The sequence below is a fragment of the Harmonia axyridis genome, chromosome 1 (assembly GCF_914767665.1).
Source record: "Harmonia axyridis chromosome 1, icHarAxyr1.1, whole genome shotgun sequence".
Lineage (NCBI taxonomy): Eukaryota > Metazoa > Arthropoda > Insecta > Coleoptera > Coccinellidae > Harmonia > Harmonia axyridis.
This window is the reverse complement of record NC_059501.1, coordinates 79,962,877-79,980,303: the sequence shown is the minus strand read 5'-3', so window position 1 is coordinate 79,980,303 and position 17,427 is coordinate 79,962,877. Positions and strand designations below refer to the sequence as shown.

Genomic DNA, 17,427 nt, shown 5'->3' with positions numbered 1-17,427 from the left:
TTGAAAGGGATTCCAGATACGTATTTAGGTGAGCCTCATTTGCGATCGTTCCTAGAATAAAATTTGAAATTGTCAGGGTAGGTTCGGCTCTCAAGTACCACGATGAAATTCGATGAGCAAAATTCTACTAGAGGTTCCGCAAAAACTACCTACAGATTCGATCTAGATTAATTTTTCATTCAGATATAGCTCCATGTAAAGATAATTCTCCTCATGGATGTCTTTGTTAAGTCAAACTCAAGATTATTCAGTCTATTTGTTGAACGTGTGAAAGAATTTTCATTCGGTTTAAGATAATCGAGATTAATTTAATAAATTAATATCCCTTGCATAATAAATTCACAGTATTTTTCATTTCGATAATGCTCTGACAGTCATAAGTCTTATATCTATCGTTCATGCTGTCATCTCATTTAGAAGTATAATCAGAAACATGAATTCGTCCCAGAAATTAGACTACCAAATTAGGTAATAACAATCTTTACCGATCGAAAAGTTGAACTTCTACTTAAAAAAAATCATTGAAAAGGCAGTTGACTTGATTAACAAGAGAAATGAAGTGCAAAATTAAAAAAATCGAATAAATAAATAAATGAATGTATTAAAAAGAAAGTGAAAACAATAAGTTACATAAAATATATAAAAAGAAAACACATCATTTCTTCCTGGTACACCACAACCTTCGAGTGTAACCCTACAAAATCTTCCCACACTTTAAACCAACCACAAAAATCTTTCGAGTAGTTTCTTGCTAAATTGCCTTTGGATGTTCTTGAATTTAACACTTTTATTCTCAAACAATACCACTTATCACAGGTTGAGCAACACACAATTGTTAAGGTAATTAAATTACACCTTATATTCAATGATAGAGACCATGAACTTTCGATATATCAAACAAACATCGTTTAATGATCTTGAATTGTGGTGAAGTTCCTTCTTGCAGGAAATTTATGTCATGTTCATTATTCGGTATCATAGAAGGTGTGGGAGAAAAAAAGCTAAGTGGTGAACTTGAAAGACGCATTATTGGTTATCGGAGGAGTTGTCATTATTAGGTAGATGCTAATGCATCTTCTTTTGTGTTCCGATGATGACATTTAACACTGAGAAATGTAAAAGGGTAGGTTATCAAATCGATTTTATGCTATATTGCAAAATATTCTTCTTCTTCTCATGAAGGCGATTCTGCTTTCATTCAAAGTCTGCTAAAGTTTTGTACGGAATTTTAATGTTTTAATGAAGATAATCGATAAATTTTAAATTATTAATATGTCTTCGATGATTTGTTGGACAAAAAATAGGTGGTATATTTCATATTCTCCTCTGCTTATAAATAAGATTTTTCATTTGTACTTTGGACTTTCAAACCGGTTATCATTTAGATGTATTTTTCGTTATTATTCACATATTTAATATTCTGAACCACTAATGCTCCTATAATTGAATTTCGTCTTCCTGTTAATTTCACAACTGCAAATTAGATCGAAATGAAAATTTGCACTTGGATATAGAATGGCAAGCCTACTACCAAATTTCATCTTGATTGTTTAAACACAACATTATAAAATTAAAATAGAAGAACCAAAAAAATTACCTGATAATTCTGTGACCATTAATTCGACTTGATTGAAATTCTGAGTGTTGTTATTGAAAAACAATTCAAAGCTCCAAACGAAATTTCAATCTGATCACTTCATCAGAACCATAGAAAATTTTAAAAAAATATAGGAAAACAGATACCAAATATTTTCGTGCCTACAACCATTTCAAGCTTAGAATACTCAAGCAAGATATTGAAAAACCAAAGCTGATATTTCAGTAACAACTGATCCGAATGAGTCGAAATTTTGCATATATTTTTCTCAAATAGATACAGTCCTTCCGATAAGAACCAGGTATGTAGCCATACAAAATCACATCCTAAACGGTACCATTTAGATCAAAACTGACGAGAATAAGACCCCTTTTGAAATCGTCTCGATGCCCTAGGAAAAATTTCAAACTTTCGATTTTCCTCGTGGTTTTCTAGTATACGGGGTGTTGCGGATTATTTTGACATTCATAGTTCATTCCTCTGTGGGCAATTTGAAAGTACCACGACGAAGAATCTACTGTAGGTACATAAATATAATCAATGCTTGTTTGGGAAATTCGTTCTTTCTACCTTCAATTAAGTTATTAGCTAAATATTTTAATCAAGTCAGAAGAAATAGAGTTTGCTTCAAAATTTATCTTTATTCTGATTGATCCATTCTTTCGATACAGATAAGACATTTTGATGAAGTACACAAAGAATCTGAAATTTTTCAATAAAAGAATCTGTTAGACAGAGTATAAGACTTCGTGTTATTACATACAAAGCTTCCTTTCAATATTCAGATTCCTCCTGAATATTCGAGAATCAGTTAGAGTTTATATTTAGAAATAATACACCTAAATCAATCTTTATTCCTTCTTACTAACAAACTACGAACGTCCTATTCTTCCAATACACGAGTCAAAGTTGATTCATCAATTATTCCTGACAAATAAGCTATTTTTTATGCATACAGATGGCAAATTCTCACTTCCCAATCTCAGACGTTGACTAGAATTTATCGATTTCGATTGTATCAATGGGGGATTTGCATTCATTTGTCGTATTGAATCATCTACGTAGAAAAATTTCGGATTGGATCTAGTGAAGATCAGCGATTCATTAATTCAGATTTGGAAACAGGTGAGGCCTACCTCTACCTTTTCTCAATTTACCTTTTGGCACCTTACCTTGGCCCCAGACCCGAAAATATACTATCATTCGAAAATATCCTGAATTTTATGATGCGAAAGCGATGTTGAGATTTTTTTTAAACCTTCCAGGGTCTTTTGATAGTGATTGGGTTTTTCACCTACTTCGATTGATACCCTGACTGATTCAACTATTGGAATCTATTGTACCTACTCTCCTACTCAATATAAACGTATTTCTATCAAAAAAGTGAGAAATTATGCCACAGATACTTATAAATTATTAATTAATTATCTACTATTTTTGATCTTCAACTGAAATGTTGATTTGTGTGAATTAGGAAAGCCATTACGGCTATAGATGTTGTTCCTTAATTGAAGGTATAAAAGAGATGAGAGATTACTTGAAACTTTTATAAAAATAAGTACTTTATACGCTTTGTTTTCGAGATACAGGGTGTTTCTTGTAATACAACTTTTTTGTGATAATTAGGTATATCTACCAGTTTATCAAAATTTCATATATTTCACTACAGATTGGGTAAATAAGTACCAAACCTTATAATTGATTTATTGATCATAGCTTACGAACTGGATTTTTATAATAAGTTGGATTTTTAAAGCAAGTTGTATATTTTTATTGTTCGAAATCGATAGCAGATACGCCAAAACTACAAGAAACAAAAAGTCTAGTACTGGACCAAAGTTTCTTTTTACATTTTTCTAAGCTGCCAGTAGTCCACCAAAAAAATTCTGGTGGAAAAAAGCAAACACTGTTCCAGAAGAAAATCAGTCTGTAGATTTGGAGCCTAAATAAGCATATTACATGATGAAAATTTCAAATTGGAATATCTATGTTTAATTTAAGTTGAATACTTTGTGAAGAGAGGGTACTATGAGAAAAAACTTATACTTTAACACCCTCTATGTTTATAGGACTTTATATTCTTGAAATGGACCGAGGAATCTGCCATTCTTGTTAGATCCTTCATTTCCTTGTACATACACTTAAAATCCAAACTTCGAGATCGGATTTTTGATCACGGAAATATTGGGTATTTATTGTTCAATATTCTTCTTAATTATCTATGTTTCTGATCAGTTTATCAGTTCAAAAGTTTGGATGAAGCTGAATGGTTATTCTATATTCAAATGTTTCAAATGCAAATTGTTATCTCATCCTGATCTGCAGTTTTGAAAAAAAATAGGAAAACAGATGTTTGAACAATCATATTTATGGAACGCCATCCGCTCGAAATTTCTCGTGTACACGGACGAATAGAATAAAATCTGAGTATTGCTTCGTCATCAGTGAGTCAAACCTTATTGGTTGAGACCATGCCTGGCTCAAAATTCGACAATTACAGGCCTTGTGACGAAATAGAATTTATTTAAAATTTTCCAAAAATTTTCCATCGTGGAATATATATTGAATTATTCACCGCTAATTCTGGGACTTCCTTGGAATATTTCTCCAATTCTGACCACTATATCCCCTCCAGCGTAAATAATGAACCCAAATAGGAAATAATAATCGAGAAGGGCAGTAAGCATCAGATTCACTTTCCAAATATACAATATAGGTACAATAATATTTTGAGGATCACTCCCGACCATAAACCGTGGGAAATATCCTAACAGATATCAAGTTCTCTTCCGAAATTCGATAGAACAGTCGAAGACGTATAGTCGTGACCATTTTCGAACGAAAGTAAACAATTCAACCAAGTTAACTTAGGATAGTTTACCTTTCTCTGTTTTGCATCATTGTTAATGAAGTTTGCGTTAATAATAACCCCATTCAGATCAATTATATTCGTGAAATTGAATTGGCGATGGTCTACGTGCACGCTTTTACCGGAATCAGAATGATATTATCTGCACAACTAGGAAAATTGCGAGATACAATCTGCAGCTGCCAACTTCAAACGGTCATAAAAATGAACACGTTAATCAAGAACTTTTCATTTATCCTCAAAATATATAGGTAAATAAGAATTGAAGTATCTGCATATACCTGCTGTTGCATCAAAAAACTACGAGGAAATGGTCAGTTTATCAGCCAGTTATCAGTTGGAAATAACCAATGCTGCTAAAATCGAATTCAAAATTTAGCAAAGATAAGACATAACAGTGTAAAAAATCATTCTACCCCCCGATCATTTTATTGTATAACTTCCAGTAAATCAATAATAATTCATTAAAATTCTTATAAAATCAATATTATTTTAAATATTTCTGTGGCGGTGCTAGTATTAAATCCATACGATTTTTAGTTAGTACCAACCTTCAAACGATACGTGTCAAAATTTGACAGCAGTCTGACCATTAGTTTGTGAGATATTGCGTTGTGAGTGTAGCTACTTTTGTTATTTGAAGAAAGACACAAATAATAATATTGCTTTTTGAAGGAAAAAATACAGTTGAAGCAACATCTTGGCTTGATGAAGAGCTTCCGGGGTCTGTACCAGGAAAATCAACTATCATTGATTGGTAGGCTAAGTTTAAACGTGGTGAAATGAGCACCGAAGACGGCGAACGCAGTGGACGCCCAAAAGAGGCTGTCACCGACGAAAAAATCAAAAAATTTCACAAAATAATTTCGAATGACCGTAAAGTGAAGTTGATTGAGATAGCAGACATTAAGATCATCACGAATATTTGTACATGAGAAAGCTGTGTGCAAAATGGGTGCCACGCGAGCTCACAATCAATCAAAAGCAACAACGTGTTACTGATTCTGAGCAGTGTTTGAAGATGTTTAAGTGCAATAAACCTGAATTTTTGCGTCGATAGGTGACAATGGATGAAAAATAGCTCCATCGTTCCACTCCGAAGTCCAATCGACAGTCAGCTGAGTGGACTGCACACGATGAACCCAATACAAAGCGAGTAAAAACACAACAGTCAGCTGGTAAGGTAATGGCATCAGTATTCTGGGATGCACAAGTTATAATATTCATTGATTACCTCCAAAAGGGACAGACCATCGACATCGATTATTATATAGCGTTATTGGATCGTTTAAAGGATGAAATCGTTAAAAAACGGCCCCATTTGAAGAAAAAAAGTGCTGCATTCACTGTATTCGCCAGATCTGGCCCCCAGCGACTTTTTCCTGTTCTCAGACCTCAAAACAATGCTCGCTGAAAAGGAATTTAACGCCAATGAAGAAGTAATCGCCGAAACTGAGGCCTATTTTGAAGCGAAAGACAAATCGTACTACAAAAATGGTATCGAAAAGTTGGAAGATCGGTATAATCACTGTATCACCCTCGAAGGCAACTATATGTTGAATAAAATCGATTTTTGCCAAAAAAGACCGGGTACTTTTCAATTGGCCTGTTACATCAGCAACGTAGAATAGGATTGACAACACAAACATTGAATATTGAGTGTTCGGAATGAGTCTTCCAGGTTGGCATCTCAGGCTTGCCATTTTATTGATGTTATTGGAATGCTTGTATATTTAGATATGAATCCTCTCAACAACAAAGAGCTACTATCCTAGAATGAATGATATCGAATATACAAGTATTCCAATAACACCAAGAGTAGAGAAGAGACATCAATCGACCGAACAAAAGATTAGCCACAAGATTCAGTTACAAAAGTATCAAACTTCCCAGACGAGAACCCAAACCATAAATCTCAAAGATTCAAAATCAAGGTATCAAATTTACAAATCCACCATTACTGACGTAGTTTTCCAAAATAAGAATCATTTATTCCACAGGAAAGTTTTAATGTTCATTCGGCGAAGTTTATTTATGTATTTCCATTTCAACTTTTAACAGTCGGCAAAAAAACTGATAAAAATCAACGTCTAATTTATTCAGAACTAGACCATATTCTGGATTTTCCAGCCCTATCAAATCACTCGATTAATTGTCGTGTGACTTCTATCACATTTAGAAAGGATTCCCTGGTCTTTTTCTTTAATTTTCGTAGCTATATTGGTTCACACCATTAGATGACAGGCTGTCTATCGATATACCACCTGTGGTCAAGCATTAGCGACTCCGTTCAAGGCCTTGTCGTCGAAACCAGTAGAATAAATAAGTTTTAGACGAATTAGACGCCTGAGGCTATGGACACACATTAAATCATCGGGAGAAAAGGTCACCATGAAATTCGGATATCGTTTCGATTCTATACTGGTTATTCGGGTATCTGGAAACCAGAAACATCGGAAAAATGACGTCTATTCGGTCGTAAAAATTTCGTAGAGTTCTGTGACTCTGGATGTGATAGAATTGCTAGGCCACAGATGGCGAGATGCACCCAAGTGGCCTCCTCCGTCTTGTTCGTCGACCAGCAGCGTGATTATCATAAATACAAATTGTTATAGCACGACCTTAAACCTTTGATATACTTTTTTGCTCTTTCTTTTCGTTCTTTGAATTAATTATTTTTATTGGTTCGTGGAAATGTTGGAATGTTCAAGCATGAACTTCTTCGTCATTCTCTTTCTTCTTAGAATTTGTTGGTGTCATTCTTGAGGAAGCAGAATATGAACGAGAAATGACAAAATTTGAAAGGAATTATATTCAGCAATAAAGTAGGACTTTCGGAATATTCAGTATAATGAATATGAATTTTCATTTCAGCGGAGACCAAAATCAATCAAATGTTCCAAAAAAGTAGAGGAAGCGAGTGTAGGAGGTTGAAACGAATACCTGAAATCAATTTTTTGAATTAATTTTTTACCATTCGGAGGTTGTTCACCCATTCATAATACCATAATTCAAAAGTCAGGACAAAAACAATTGATTCATATTCAATTCTTATTTGAATATGTAAAGTGTTGATTTGATGAAAGATCCTTATGAAGGTTATGGATATTAATTATTCAGAAGCAAATATCATTTGGAATATTCGTTCAGTTTTCAGTTCCGCATTGTCTTAAATTTTCTCATATTATGAATTGTGATAAAATGGAAAACCTTCATTTTAATTGCTTCAGTAGTGGAATAAACTGAAGGGCATCAATGAAACATGGCTCTCCAAGAAAAAGTAGTGGTTGGCTTCAATATCTGGATGAGTGATGAGTGCTTTATCTCAAATACATAACAAGATTTTTTAAGTAAGAGAATCTATGATGTCTGAAGCCAAGAGATTTTCGTAAATTCATTTCAGAAATATACTACACGGAATCGCTAAACTCAAAAAATTTATTATAACAATTGCACCAGATGCCATATTTTTCACCATGAAGTCTTAGATCCAATTTATTTGGAAATATAAATTTTTAAAATAATTATTCTGGTAAAGTCACCAAAATGTGTAAATGTAGAAGCCTTTGATCTTCTGGAGAGTACATCTAGCATCATCAAGTCTTAGGCCAATCGAACATTAATCTCGGCAGTCTTAATTGTTGCTCTTTTAAGATTCCCAGCCTCCATTGTATACTTTCTAGACAATATACTCCAGAATTTCTGAATTGGCTGCAGGACCGCCAACAGTACCGGCAAATCGGCAAATTTGCCGGGGCGCCAAATTGTAGGGGCGCAAAGTCAGTTAATAAAACAACTTAACAAGACACAAAAATGTTTTCTTAGTAGTCAAATAATAAAATTTTAAAGAGCCAATTTTTTAAAATCAAACAGGCACTCCCAACTATAGTTATGAAAATACAAATAGGTACAAAAATGCTCCTGCAAGAAATATGCCGACTTTTTACTATAGACTTATAGAGCGTCATACTTTTAAACAATTCTGGACGTTTTTTAATGAAATCAACAAAACGTTCTTTGATTCATTCGACAAGGTGATTTTAAGTTGAAAAAGACGATTTCGTATGAAATTGAAAAGACTCCTTAGAGGAAAAACAAAGGCTCCTTCAGATAAATAAGGCGAAGCAGGGCGGCGAAATTTTATTTTGCCGGGGCGCCAAAATGTCTGGCGGCGACCCTGATCGGCTAAGCGTAGATACAGTAAATTCTGGAGTTTGTCATTTTTCGGCATGAAATGTATGATGTGAGCATTCAACCAAGTGTCACGTGCATGATGATACCAAGCTAGGTCCTGCCATAACATAATCTAACATAACATATCTTGGGCAGGATTCTATTGGATAAAATTAATCAATTTTGTTAAACAGATGTGAATGTAACTTTGACTGTTCACAAATTCGCCTCTAACTTGTCTCTCATAAGGTCTGGAAATCCCACTAGTTGATAGAACGCACCTAACTAAAACTTTATAAGTAAATTCGGCTTGCATTTCATATTGTTTGGATAATTTTTGATATTGTCGTTGTAAAATCCGTAGTTTTCTTTACTCAGAGTCGAGTTCGGTGTATCTACTCCATGGAATAATTCTATTTCCACCATTGGTAATTATCGTCAATAGAGTTGAAAGTTCAACTTAAACTTTCCCTTTTGAATATTTGTCACGTTTTTCGGTAAATCCATGAGCGTATAAAAAAAATTATAGACACAGCATAAAGTTGAAATATTTTGTTTCATCTTGCGAAAACTTTTCTCACGTAAACAATGATTAGAATGCATTCTCCAATTGCATTGATGAGAAACATTCAAATAATCGACAATGAAGCTTACAATGTATGAACACTGGCTATTCTTCTCCACATCTAGTCGCACAGAGATATTCATTAAAATATCAATTATCCTAACCGCCTCTACAATCAACACTACCAACGCAGAAAGCATTGACACACATTATCATATATACCTTTCGATTACACAAACTTTTTATATTCCACACGCAAGGCACTAGATTTGATAGCCATGTGAAATCGAATCTAAACCGGTCAGCAAGGCCAGGAAACAATATTCAGAAGAAGAAGAAGAAGCGCCTTCTTCTTAAAACCGAACTGGTCGAGTTAATAGTTAGAAAATGGCTATTTTTGTCGGATGGAAAGTTAATATTGAAAAAATCGGGGAAGTGCAAGGTCTGAACGAACTGTTAACAACATTTGTCGGCTCATATCAAATAGAAAGTGACTGTTCGGGTTATTATGGACGGGTGATCATCTTCTCGCCATGATGGTACGTGCGTTGTGCGGAAATAGAGGTGTACAACATTGTTAATTATGTTTTCTACAGGCATATGCTTCCTCATTTATGTGTATAGTCGGATTTGATAGGTTTGGTTAGATGGATTTATCTTGCAATCAATATTTGAGATAATTGCGAAAAATAAGTGAAAACAGGGACGCGTCAGAAATTTTGCCGGGACGGCAAAATTTTGCTGTAAGAATTTCGCCGTCCTCCTTCGCCTAATTTATCTGGATTTTCTTTGAAAAAGCCTCTGTTATTCCTCTCAGGCACCTTTCCAATTTCATATGAAATCGTACTTTTCAACTTAAAATCCCTTGCCAAATATATCGAACGACGTTTTGTCGGTTTCATTAAAAAATGTCTTACATTGATTAAAAGTATGACGCTCTATAAGTCTATAGTAAAAAGACCACGTAGTTCCCAAATGTGCATTTTGGAACCTATTTTCATGTTCATAACTGTAGTTGAGAACGTCTATTCTATTTAAAAAAAAATAGCTCTTGGCAATTTTGTTTTTTTACTACTAAACGTGGTCTTTCCACTAATAAAACATTTTTGTGAAAAGAAGTATGTCTTGTTTTATCAACGGCTTTTGCGCTCCTAAAATTTGGAGCCCCGGCAAAGCCTAGTGGAAAGCAATCGGTGAAACCTTTCCAAAGCAAACAAAATCTACTGGAAGGTCTACCTGACATAGATAAAACTATCAACAGTTCATTATTAGATCGATTGTGTTCAGAAATTAAGGAAATTAAGGTCTTCAAAAGCAAAAAAACCTCTTTCACCAAGACCATGCTCCTTGTCACAAATCGATTGAAATCATGGTCAAACTTGGCCAAACTTATTGGGGTTCTAATTGCTTGACCCCCCAGTTTATGCTTCAGGTCTGGCTCCAGTGATAACTGGTTCTTTGCAGACCTCAAAAGAAATCTTCAGGGAAAGAAATTAGGCTCGAACGAAGAAGTGATTGTCAAGATTGAAGCCTTATTCCAAAGCACAAATATATGAGGGGAATATTATGGATTTTTGCTGCGAATATGAATTGAATGAACATAGGAACTTGATGTTGATACTGAAAGATTGGGAGATCGATATGAGAGAGGAAGACGAGACAGAATATAGAGAACCATCGGTGAAGACAAAGAACGTTTTGTGCAAACTCTTGTAAAAAGTACTAAAATGACTATAACATTAGGATTGTCCCTTTTAACAATATAATATTTGAATAAGCCCGAGATGTCCACGATGCAATGGTAATAGATCATCTATAGTAGAAAACAGCAACGAATCTAATGTTTAGTTAAATTTCAATAAAGTCAATATCCCTCGGACATTCACCAATGCCTCAAAATTCTATGACAAATTTCTCAACTGTGCTTTCGATTGTCCTAAAATTCTCTCGCCTATTTCAATGTCCTAGAGATATTAATACCGATAATTTCAAATCTAGGTATTCGTTCGAGATGAAATTTTATGCAAAATAAAAATTTTAAGCATCATGCATAATTTATTTATAATTCCATGACAGTAAATCCGCCGAGATGTTCATGTAAATGTAAAATAACATTTTCAAGCTTTATGTGAAATGTTGTGTTGATTGCTCCACAAAAAAGTTCGAGCGAAATATCGAAAAAATTATCCAATATTTTCCGAAACCGAAAGCAATGGCATCATAATTAATCAAATTTCATATACACTTATAAACAGTCTTCAAGGAGACAAGGACGCAATATGCGAATGAATGAACTGATGCTGAGAAACTCCCGCTGACTTGAATAAGTCAGTATTTTCCACAATTTTATTTGTAATTTTAACAGTTTTATGCCAAGATTAAAAACTTCATGTCTGCTTCCAAATTTAAGATATCAATTTTCAAGATCAATCGATCGATCTTTCAGCTCCATTCGAAGTCCACCACGACCTCGTTCCGAAAAACACCGCAAGTACCAGTAAAATAATTAAAAACTGATCAACACACGCCCTGTATGCAATTTCCGAACCTTATCACAATGCAATCAATCTCTTTCATCTCCCGAGATATCTCAAGATCTCGACCACTTTAACAATTTATTCAAAATACACAATCGCTAATTACCTCACCTCTGAACGACATTATCATTTCGTTTCGGAATAGAAGCTTGTAACAATAAAACCGATACAAGGGAAATATGTCATGGAAACGGAATGCTATATCGACAGATAAAATCGACCAAGCACGAGAACGGGTCCAGCTCGCAGAACAATAGCAATAAAATCCGGTCAGCTTGACGGAAAAAAAAAAACGTATTTATCCGATTTTTTTTTAAGTGTTGTGACTCGAACCGCTAGCAGATTTCGCATAATCTTCGACCTATATCTGCGGACTTTAACGAAATTCAGAAGGAACTTTGACATTGGTTACGTAATTTTAGTTCGATTTGCTCCGGTTAGGATTGAAATGAAAAACAATGAGCGTTTCTTATGGCGGTTGCTTGTATTGTTTCTCTCATATCTGACATTGCGTAATTCTGCCTTTGTTTTAGCACTGTTTATAATAGTCTCGAGCATAATGTGTTACCAATGATTGTTAGTGAAATTTATTAAAAATATGTTTGGAATGTGTGAACCGTTAGGTATTGTTGAATTTTTTCTTAACGAAACTGGGAATTAGACAGCCTGATATTGTTGGTAAATCAAGAAAATGATGGCGATATTCAAGTAGTTTGAATTCCAAAGTTGCCCATTAACATTCATGAATAAAAAATTGCTTACAATATCTGATAAAGCCTTCTTAGATTGGAGACTCCACTATCCTTATATCGAATAATCTATCACTGGTTTTTCCCTTGATTTAGTTTGGGAATATGAAGAAGATCTGAGTCAACTTATTACGAACCACAATATTTTATCACCTAAGACGCAATATAACATATTTATAATGAAAAAGAATTGTTATGAATAATAATTAATCAACTGACCTTGATGTTTTGAAAGTTCGATGTGCGAGATGGACTGTATAGAAACAAATCGATAGAATAACTTTTTCAAGCTTCATCCAAAATTTTGTGTAGATAGCGTCATCACAACCACAGAAAATTCAAGCAGAATATCTAAATAACACTTATGAAGCAATAGCTTTGCTTGCACAGTATTTTTTCTCATCGAAAAACAAGTGTTTTATCGATTCATCAAAGATCAAACGTATTTTTATCCATTTTTCAAACATCATTAGAGATTCACGGCTTGGCTGGATTTTCAAGCTAAATGGCTTGAGCTTGACTTAATTTCAAGTCAAGTAGTAGTTTTTCAATCTCAAGACAAGTCAAGTATTTAGTCATCAAGACCTTGAATCATATCAAGCTACATGATTTTTAGCAGTTTTATTGTGTGGTGTGACATCAATGAAAAAATGATGAAATGAAAAGAAACCTTGCAAAAATGCTTTTATTCATTATACTTATTGAATGAAAAAAACCGAAAATATCAACTGTTTTGAAATAGAAACATGAATCAAATCACTATAAATCATAACAAAATAAAAAATAATAAAACAATTTCTTAATATTGAGAAAACCATCAGGCTTTGCTTGATTTCATAATTTTCCATCCAGGATCTAAGACACATGAGGCATCTTAGAGATTTGTCGCCTAACCTATTGTGGGTTTTTGTAATTGTAAGAGCAGCTCTGGAAAATTGTCTTTCAACAGGAGCTGAAGATGCTGGCGTTGATAAAAAATCCTTGGCCGTTTTGGCCAAGTTTGGAAAGATATTTTTGAAACTACCACAATCTACCAATAGATTTCATAGAAATGTGAGAAAACTACCTACTAATAAAGTCACACTGGCGAATGCTTCAGTCTCTCGGCGCTCGAGGAATCCCCTTATTTAGTCTAAGCGCGCATGTGATTGCAGAAATATATGCTCGTGCATATCAAGCTCAAGTAATATCATGTAGCTTGATATCAAGTCAAGCATCAAATATCTAAAATCGAGTCAAATCAAGCTCAAGTATGTAATTTTTCACGAGCTTGACTTTCAAGTCAAGTAGTTGTTTAAAATTTCAAGCTATTTGGCTTGATGAATCCCTAAACACCATCAAATGTAGCGTCACTTGATGACCTTCAATATCTGAATCCAAACTTCATTATCCGAAATTTTAACATAATTAAATTTATTTAAAAATATAATAATTTTGAAGAAAATATCCAGACATTTATGATGTACTGTATATATCATAAATGTATATATCTGAATTCTTATAGTTAATATTTCATTGGGTCTCACTTATTTCAACTTTGTAGCTGTTGTAAACTGATATAAATTTTCAAATAAAATATTCACATACTGACTTACTTAAACATCTATGAAAATTTTTATGTAGATTGCTGCACCAGAACCATAGAAAATTCAAGCAGATTATCAATATAGTTTTGTATGCAGAATAATCAAATTTCAGTAGGATTCTAGTCAGATAATCTAGATGAACTATGCCACAACAAAGACAAGATAACATCACATCAGATAGCTTTATATGTACAGTCAGGTGCAATAGGCGAATGATCGAACGCTCAAAAGCTCCTGATACCAAGTTAGTGCTTTCATCAATTTTTTTTATTAATAATTATGTATTCATGAAGATACTATAAAGCATTATCATTATTATTAAATATTTTGCCCCACATTTCATGACCTTTCTGTGGCTGACAGAGGCAATCACGCAAACAGTAGTACCTGTAATGTAAGTAATTTCATAGAATCATTACCAGGCATTATCAGTTGCATCAATCTAAGCAATCAGGGTTTAGTAATTCTCGATTTATTTCGTGGCACATATGGTATTATTATAAGGTCGTTAATAGATGAGTTTGACAGTTGGTTATTAGGAAACTCACTGTATCACAGCGTGGATTATTGCCATTAACAATAATTCACCTAAAATGGATATTTCGATTAAAGAATCTCCGATTTCAGTTGAATGAAATGTCGATAAAGTGAAAGAATTCCCTGTCGATATAAATTTGAGGTTGCTACGTTTCGTTTTCAGTATATACTTCCATAAATGTTGACGTAGGTTGAATGATTTCAATCTTGGAATGTTGCGAGAACCATAATACAGTATATTGGAAATATTAGATGTTATTTAATTTGCAAATGAGGAAATTTGCATTAAATAACGGGCATAACAGAAGAATCTAGGAATTACAGTACAATAACTATTACAACATAAACATGATATTTAATTTGATTCGAATCATAATAATGAAGTTTTTTTGCAATATAATCTTTCCATTTCATTTATACAGGGTGTCTCAGGATCAGTGGTCAATAATTCATCAACGTATTCCACTCTCACATTTTTTGGTGGAGCAAATGTTCTTCAGAAGTACGTCCCTGAGAATAGATTTTCATTTTATCCAGAACTTATGCACAAAAATCAAGAAATTTTCTTTATTTGGGAGATCTAACTACTACTGAGAATATTTTATGTAAATTTCGATAAGGGGAGTCTCAGAGTGAATTCTTCAATTTCACAACTTTTTCATACCTCATAGTAACTTCAAATTTTAAGGTTACATATCGAAAATACAATATTTTGTACTCAAATAATTTTGTTTTGAAAAATTTTTATAACAGGAATGTTTCATCAAAATTGAAAAATATTGAGGCACAGAAAAGATGTTGCGAATTTTACCCTTGAAGTCCCTGTTTGGGGTAGACCAGATTTTCATAGTGACTGTAGGTACAATATTTGTTCCAAAGTAACCCTCGAACGGCTGTTACTCCATAAAGAAACAATTTTCGAAAAAAAAATTTCTACCCCAATATTTTTGATCGTTGAAAAAGGTGGTGAATTATTGTCCCCTAATTCTGGAACAGCCTGTATGGATTCCTATAAATGACTTGATTCTAGTAAATATATTGAAGGGACTTTTCAATACAGAAGTTTCACATTGGAAATTAACAAAAAACGTTAATGTCATAGTGAAGAGCCATTTTTTTTATATTTCAATTTTCAAGAAAAAGGAAATAACAGAATATATTCAATACTAATTTCTGAATTTTCTAGTATCAATTTTGATTCAGCATCCTCAACAAACTTTACAATTTTGGATGAGAATTCTCTTTGATTAGGAACCGGTTTGAAATTACAGTGTTAATTGAATATACTTGTCAACAACAATTGTAACTATCGAAAGGAACGTTACCCTGAATTAAAATTTATTTTCAACATTGTAATAGAAGTTATGATGCAGATATAATGAAAAACAGCATTCGAAACACGTGTATAAATGTCTTAAAAATTCTATGCAATTTGATAGATTACGTTCAGTTTAAATTTCAATGACTATATTATCTTTAATTAAATCTAGATTCGTATCTACTGAATCCAGAAAAAAAAATTGTGTCCTATTCAGCAATTACACAGTTTAAAAATCATATTATTTCGAATCACCAATTCAACACGAACTGAAACTGATATTCTTATTTATTTTTTTGTAATTTCTCTCGCTGAATTTGCAAGAACGATAATACAATGTAAATCTTCCTCATCCCAACCGAACAAAGTAGAAAGTTACATCAATACAATCACATCAACGATAAAATTATAAAAAATCCATTAACTGATGAAATATATTATATAATCGCGTTTTTATCTCTTTAAAATGAATTTTATGTTTCCGGACGTCTTGAGAACAACGCGCTTTGTTCATCTGCATCTCAAGAAGTTTAAAGTTGAATGTAAGAATAAGTTCAACTCAAGAATATAGAGTCGATGGATATTTGACTGAGAAAATAAGGTTAAACGTGCAAAATTATCTCGAATTAACTTAATGACAATCTCTGTATGTCTTATCGATAAAATTACGGAACAAGATCTATAGTACGAACGACTTCAAAATCAATTTCCCTTTCACTTACACTTTCCAATAAAATCGCGAGCGAAACAATAGGTTTTATCTGACGGTACAGAAATAGATCGCCTGAAAGTCAACGGTACTTACAGAAATCTCCAGTTAATCCTAAAAGTCCTACAGGTAAACAAAATCTCTTCTTCTATCACAGTCACAGTCACTAAGTACTATAACGATTTACTATCACTTCGAAAGTCCCAAAATCTAAGTCATTTTCGCCTATATAAGTTGCGGAATCGAGAAGGCTGAGACGACGCGGCAAATTCAAATTTCGAAAACACGTCTGTGGTTCCGTTGGATTCTGTGTGCGGGTCTCGGTAGGTTGTGACTCGACGTGGCCACCTGGTTATCTGCCCGACAAACTGCCAATTTGCTTAAGAAGTATAATTTTTGAATGAGTTACAATTAATTTCTGCGTTAGTACTGCATGTCGGGGTCATAGAATACCCGACAGGAATGGAGCGCGCGCACAGAATTCACCAGTCGCGGCAGAGAGGGAAAGTGAGAAGTGAAAGGAAAGGACACCACCACTTGTAGTCGAACCCAAGAACGTGTACGTCACTTGCGCTGTTTAAGAACAGGACTATGGGATTTTGGTTGACTGTCCGGAAAAATTAGAATGACTTGTTTTTATTCGCTAGCTTTACGTTCGTTTTTGAGCTCTCAATATTTTACATCCATTGCACCTTCTCACGAAATATGAAATACCAGCAAGAATCTGAATGAATTTGTTTGAGAACTCTTAAAGACGGATAACGTGCTTATTGTAATTTGACAGTTG

General features: G+C 33.7%; 1 protein-coding gene across 4 annotated transcripts in view; it reads right to left on the bottom strand.

Annotated features, from left to right (window-relative positions):
* The window catches only part of LOC123676322 (A disintegrin and metalloproteinase with thrombospondin motifs 16), a 95,737-nt gene extending 78,601 nt beyond the window's left edge, over nucleotides 1-17,136 (bottom strand). For all 4 annotated transcript variants that reach the window (XM_045612180.1, XM_045612171.1, XM_045612163.1 and 1 more), the window contains exon 1: nucleotides 16,737-17,136. The gene's annotated coding sequence lies outside the window, so the exon portion shown is untranslated. The remainder of the gene's footprint in view (nucleotides 1-16,736) is intronic.
* Between the last annotated feature and the right edge of the window lie 291 nt (nucleotides 17,137-17,427).